This window comes from Furipterus horrens, unplaced genomic scaffold (assembly GCF_987537825.1).
Source record: "Furipterus horrens unplaced genomic scaffold, mFurHor1.1.pri manual_scaffold_12, whole genome shotgun sequence".
NCBI lineage: Eukaryota > Metazoa > Chordata > Mammalia > Chiroptera > Furipteridae > Furipterus > Furipterus horrens.
Genome location: NW_028327182.1, coordinates 14,183,264 through 14,190,522, shown reverse-complemented (window position 1 = coordinate 14,190,522; position 7,259 = coordinate 14,183,264).

Sequence of the window (7,259 nt, the reverse complement as noted above, 5' to 3'; positions counted from 1 at the left end):
TGGAGGACTGACTCTACCCAATTTCAAGACTTCTTATCAAGCTACAGTATTCTAGACAGTGTTGTGCAGGGGAAAGAAGAAACTAATAGATCTATAGAACAGAATAAAAAATTCCAGAAACAGGCCCATATAAATATAGTTGAATGATTATAACAAAGAATGAAAGGCAATCTAATGTAGCAAAGATAGTCTTTTCCAGAAGTGGGTCTGGAACCACTATACACCCACATGTAAAATCTAAATACAGTCACACACTTTGCACTCTTTATGCCACAAACTGCAAAACTAGAAGATGCCAGAGGAGAAAACAGAGGTGGTTTGGGTGTGGCGATACATTTTTAGATACAACATGGAAAGCCCAGCTGATGAAAGAAAGAGTTGATAAGTCAGACTGTTAAAATTAAGAACTTCAGCTCTGTGAGAGAAACTGTTAGAGAATGGAAAGACAAGTCATAGACTGGGAAAACTGTTTTTAAAAGACACATATGATAAAGGACTATTGTCTAAAATATCCCATGGCTTATGAAAACTCAACATCATGAAAACATAAAGCCCAATTAAAAATAGACCAAAGAAGATGTAAGCACATGTAAAAGTGCTTCTATTATGAGTCATGAGGGTTATGGAAATTAAAACAACAAATAAGATACCACTACAAACCTATTGCCTAAATCTTGAACACTGACAACACCAAATGCTAACGAGGATGTGGAGCAACAGGGGCTCTTATTCACAGCTGGTGGAAATGCAACATGGTACATCCACTTGGGAAGACAGTTCTGTGATTTCTTACAAAACTAACCATAGTCTTACTATAGGATCCAGTAAGCATGTCCCCCAAAAGTCAAACACTTATATTGACAGAAATATGTGTACACAAGTTGTCAAAGCAGCTTTATTCATAACTGCCAAAATTTGGAAGCAGCTCTCAGTTTGCTGAATGGATAAACGTTGGCTCATCCAGACAATGGAATATTTATCATTCAGTGCCAAAATGAAATGAGCTACTGAACCATGAAAGAACAGATAACATTTTCTATGTATTCATAACTAAAATAAGGCAATGTGAAGTCTACAATATGCCATATGATTCTGACCGTATGACATTTTGGAAAACAGTAAAACTATGAAAATGGTGGAAAGAGCAACAGTTGCTAAAGTTTGGGAATACAGGATGGATGAAGAGGCAGAACAGAAAATATTTAGGGCAGTGAAAAAATTCTGTATGATACTATAATAATGGATATCATCACACTTTTTCCAAAACAGTAGAATGTACAATGCCAAGAGTAAATCTTAAGGTAAACAATAGGCTTTGAATGATTATGATGTGTTAATGTTGATTCATTAACTATAACAAATGTACTGTCCGGTGAGGGATATTGATAACGGGTGAGTCTATACATGTATTGGGGTAGGGCGTATATTTTCCTCTACAATTTTCCTTCAACCTGAAACTGGTCTAAAAATTAAGTCTTTTAAATAAGTGAAAAAAAAGAAGAATGCTTTATATGAATTACTTATGGGAAGAAATAATACTTTAAACCTAGACTGAACACTGTGCAGATATAACAAATTCCAGCCATTTTAAATAAATCTAGAGTGAATAAAGAGTAAAAGGTCCTGCTTTTTTGGTTCTGGAAAAAGATTTTTGCATAACAAACTAGAAATAACAGTAACGTGCTATCAGGGTCATAGATAGAGTTAAATTAAAAAAATGTGACAACATGGATAAATATATCATCTTTGAAGTTAAAAATTCAAATAATTAGTAAAATAAGAGGGAAGACACAGCATAGAATACAAATGGTTGTACTATTTTACAAACAGTTTACTTTGTTATATTTATAATGTATATTTAAAAATGTTAAATTGATCACTAAACATGTTAATAAATTTGTTAAAAATTTGGAAGTTTCCTGTTGACTCTTGCTCTTTTATGAAATATATTAAACCTTGATCTATATATTTTTCTAGAAATGTAAAAGGCTGCCTCTGCTGAAAATTTTACTCCATCACTTATTAACTATGTAATATAAGATATGTTAATTAACCTCTATATGCCTTGGATGTCTATTATAAGTAAAGGTAACAATAATACTTTCTTCATAAGGTTATTATAAATAATCATGAAGTTATTATTTGATACATTGTTATGTATATAAAGCATAGCATGATACATACACACAACTAATGGTAACTATGATGATGAGGATGAGGATGATACAGGAATCCATCATGGTTTGAGTTTGGAGTTTATTTAAATATCCACAATAGAAGAAATACCTACCTAACAAGCACCAAACTCTAACCATCACCAAGCATAGATATTAAGAGAAGTGTCTAATGTCACACAGACTTATCACAATTCCTACAAAGTCATATTCTGTTTTTCTTTTAGTGGAATTTATTGGGGTGACTTTGGTCAATCAACTGTACATTGATTGCATTGTGTTCCCACCAACAAAAAAAATCTTCTGTTGCCAGATATTTGACCTCCTTTACCTTTTTCTTTCCTCCAGCTTTCTTTCACTCTGGTAACTCCCATACTGTTTTCTGTGTTTGTGAGTTTTTGTTTGTTTTACTTGTTTGTTCATTTGTTGCTTTCAGTGTTATATCCCACAGATGAGTAAAATGATATGGCTCTTGACTTCTTTAGTCTGACTTATTTCAATTAGCATGATATTCCTAAGATCTATCCATGTTATTGCAAATGACAGTATTTCTTTATCTTTTTTATGACTTAGTGGTATCCCATTGTATATATGTGGCACATCTTCTTTATCCGGTCATCTACTGAAGGACACTTTGGTTGTTTCCATGTCTTGGCTGTATGAATTAAAGTTTACCCGGGAGAAATAGGAGCTTCTACCTACATTTTTCACTCAGGACCATTTTGATGAGTATTCTATAAGGTTTTTATTATTTCAATGTCATACTGATTAATAGGAAGAGAGGAGAAGAAGAATTGGAGGTTTTATAGTCATTTCTATTTTAGATTTTCTTATCATCTGGTTCATAGAAAATAATTTTGGCTCTACTTGTATCTTAATACTAATGTTTTAGTATGAACAAAAAAAAACAGCAAAAAATAACATTTAATTTGGCCCTTGACTTATGCCATAAGTATGGGAGTTTATCTCCAGGGATAAAACCTATCCCAGTATAGCTATACTCTGACAAAATTAAATTTTCTCAGCCATTCTGTTACTCAATCTCTTCAGATGAGCTGAAGACGAACTTCATTTCATTTTATCATACATTAGTGTCAAGAGTGAGTGAAATGTAAATGAAGTTCTTACATAATACCTCAATGGACTGATATCATGTGACTATGACAGAGACTTGATTTCTACTCATGTAATACATTTGTCACTGGGTCATTCAGTACCAAACATTATAAATGAAAATTTCCCACTGTTTAATCTCACACTCTTAGACTGTAACTCACTCTCTCAATCCAATATAATGCAATGTTTGTTCGGCTCAATTCACTAGCTGTCATCTGGGTTTCCCCATGCAGATAACTAGGATAATTAAGTTAACCACTCAAGCAATGAACATGTATTGTCAATCATTGCACAGTCAATAATATGTTCAGTTATCATATCTTTGTTTCTATAGCTAGTGAAAGAGTTTCTAAATACATGTATCACTTATGTTTAGGGATATTCTCTTGGATGTTGGAGTTAGATAAATATAAAGGATCACCATTATTATAATACTATAAGTGAGAATAATAAAATATTTCTTATACTAAACCACGCAGCAAATTATCATGGTACTTATTTGGCATTGTTAACACTTCATTAGATTCCCAATAAAGAGTTGTAACTAATTTAATTTTGATATCTAACACTGTAATAGGAGAATAAGACTAAAGTGTTCATTATGAAAAGACATTTTTTATTGCTGTTTATGTCTTTAAATTCAGTTTTTATGTTTTCAAATTGGATTAATTCTGAAACTTCAGGCAAAGATTATCATTTTCTGTTGTATTTTCTGTTATTTTATAATTTTATTTTTTTAATAATTGAGAATTTGCTAAATACTCTGAATTGCACTTCAAATCCATTATTCAGTGGTTCAACAAGCTTATTCCTTTTAAAATAAATATAGAAACAATGTAACTAGAAACTTACATCAACAACTTATGAGGTTATTTTCCTTTTTAGTGGGTTATATTGACAATTTTCAACTGTGCCATTTGTACATCTTAGAAAATAATGTCCCGCTTATGATGAGAAGACTATTCCAGTAATGTCAAATGTTTAGAACATTTAAAAACATGAAAGCAATACATTTATCCCATCAATCATGTGCAAAAATTATATAATTTCCCTAAAGAAGAGTTATTCAGACTACCATTAAGAGCTTATGCTTGTAAAAAAAAAAAAAAAGAGCTTATGCTTGTTAATTTTAGACATCATTTATATGAGATTGTTTTAGCTGTTATTTGAGTTGGAAGTATATTGGAAGCAGCAAATTAGAAATCTTTCTATGTATGTGTATTTGTATGCATAGCTGTGAGCATGTCAAGGGTTAGGAGCTATATTAAAACAGTGTTAAGGGCAACACAAATTATAAGAGAATACAGCTAGTGCAAATGCCCTGAGATGGGAACAAGTCTCATGTCTTAAAATAGAGTAGTAGGAAGCGAGCAAAAAAGAACTAAGTTATAAGGCCTTGTAGGCAAGAGTCAGTAGGCACTGCTGGAGTGTTTTGAGCTGAGAAGTGACATAGTTTGATTTAACTATTAAAAGGATAACTGTGGTTCCTGTGACAATAGACTGCAGTGGACATGGGGAAAACTGAGAAATCAGTTAACACAAATTTAAGCAAGTCAGCTGATACATGCTATTTGTGTGAGCCAGAGTAATTAGCATCAGTACAGCTATTATAAACAGGTAGATACTGACAATTTTTTATCACCAGCTGATGTTGGTCATAAAAGTCCTGAGTCATTACATAAAAGCTCAATTATGTTTAGTACATGTTATTTAAAATACAAGACAAAGCAACTCACATTTAACACATCCAAATAAATTATATGATGGTATTGATCATTAAAAAAATAATAAAATATTATAAAACAAAAATAAAAGGCAAAAACATGTATAATCCAGTTTGAACAGATTTCCATTGAAATGGTAAAACCAAGGCCACATAAAATGTTTAATTTTAAAAGGTAGGTTTACATTCTGGGAAAAGTCACTTGCATAGATTAACGCATTATCAGACATGATGAGGAAAAAAGATTTCCAAATAGTGAAACAGTATCTCTAATAATGAACTCCCGGAACACAGCCACAGTATGGTTAATTTTATGTGTCAACATGACTAGATCACAAGGTGCCCATATATTTGGCCAAAAATTATTTCTGTGCAGCTGTGGGGGTGTTTCTGAGTGAAATTAGCATTGCAGTTGGTGGACTCAGTTAAGCAGTTCTTCTTCAATGTGGGTAGACATCATGCAGTCCCTTGAGGGCCTGCATAGAAAAAATAGGCAAAGGAAGGAAGAAAAAAATTGTCCCTTTCTGTGTAATTGCATGAACTGGAACATTGATCTTCAGCCCTCCAGGTTTTCACTCTTTAAGACTCAAACTGAATTACACCGCTGACTTCCTGGGTACCCAACTTACAGAGGGTGATGATGGGGTTTTTCAGTCTCCATAATTGTGTGAGTCTGAGTCAGTTTCTTGTAATAATCACCCTCTCTTTCCCTTTCCCTGTTCTCTATCTCTCATGTGTCCTCTCCATATATAAAATTTTACAACGGTTTCAGTAAATTTTAATAGTATAATTGCACAGAAACTTCAATGATGTAGAAAAATCACAAGAAGAATGCCTGGAGAAAATTCTTAAAAGCCACTGTGAAGCAGAAGTACAAAATATAGACAGATAGGTGCTGGCCACAGAGTAAAAAAAGAAAAAGTGTCACATCAGACTGGAAAAAGGGAGATATAGTTGGAGGCTAATGCATAATCTATATAGTGAATAGAAAAGGTATAAATTAACTCAGTATCCCTAGTATTGATGGTAACCAAATTTTATTTGACTATGGAATCTAATACCTTTTCCCAAAGCTACTGTTCAAATATATTTTTATTATAAAAGTAAATTATATAATGTAGATTGTTCTGTTACATATATTTGAGGAGTTGAATATGTATTTTATAGTAGTAATATTTGAAAATTATGAAATTCACAGTTAATATAGGATAAGGAAGCTATCAGGTACCCCAAAGACAAGTCACCAGAAAATTAAATGATCATTCGGTGCCCAGCACCACGTTGGTTCCTGTGAGAGAATAAACAAATAACTAAGACATACTATTTTCAGTGTAGAGATTTCAGAAACATATACTTAACGTGGGCTAAAATAAAGTTACATATCAACACAATGAGAAATTATGGTGTAAAAGATTCAGTCTGGCAGTTAGATTCCAGAAAATCATTTCTGTAGTCTCTAAAGCGATCTTGGTGCCCTAACTACCAAATAGACATTTTTAAAAAAATTTAAAGCTGACTTCTAAACTCCAACTCTTCATTGCCAGTTCGTACTGGCATTATACAAAACTCCAATATTCTAAGATTAGTTTATTAGTTTCTCCCTGAAAGTTCTCCTTTGTTATTATTATTCCTGTTCATGAAACTATTTACTTGCTTTTCTTACAGGTTAGAAATATTAAAGTCACTTATACTTCATGCACTTCTTTCCTAGTCACTAAATCTAATCACCTGCTTTATTCTGTCCATTCTCTTACTACTACATTTTTGCAAAATTCTCTGCCTTTCTCTTCCAGTTTTCTCTTGTTAATATCTTGTTTCAGGTTTTCACCACCTGCTTTATATTTTTACGTGTCTATCCAAATAATCCCCAGGTATCTGGAGTCTCATCTTTTTAATATGTTCTTCACACTGCCATTAGAGTCTCCTTCATACAAAGTAAAATACTGTCATTTTCCTTTTCAAAAAACTGTGGTGCCTCATTATCTACAAAATATATTTCAACTTCTTTAGCACATAATTCAAAGATCTCAATTACTTAATTTAAATTACCTTTCTATTTTCATTACTCGAAACCAAAAAGCCTTCCCATTTAACCAATTTATCATTTGCATCATTTTTTCTCAAACTCAATAGTTAATCATGCCTTTCAAATATACCTTAAATTATCCACTCCCTCTGCCTTTTTCATACAACAGATGTGACCAACTAAAACACTAACAAAAATTTATCTTTAATTGACTTAAGTT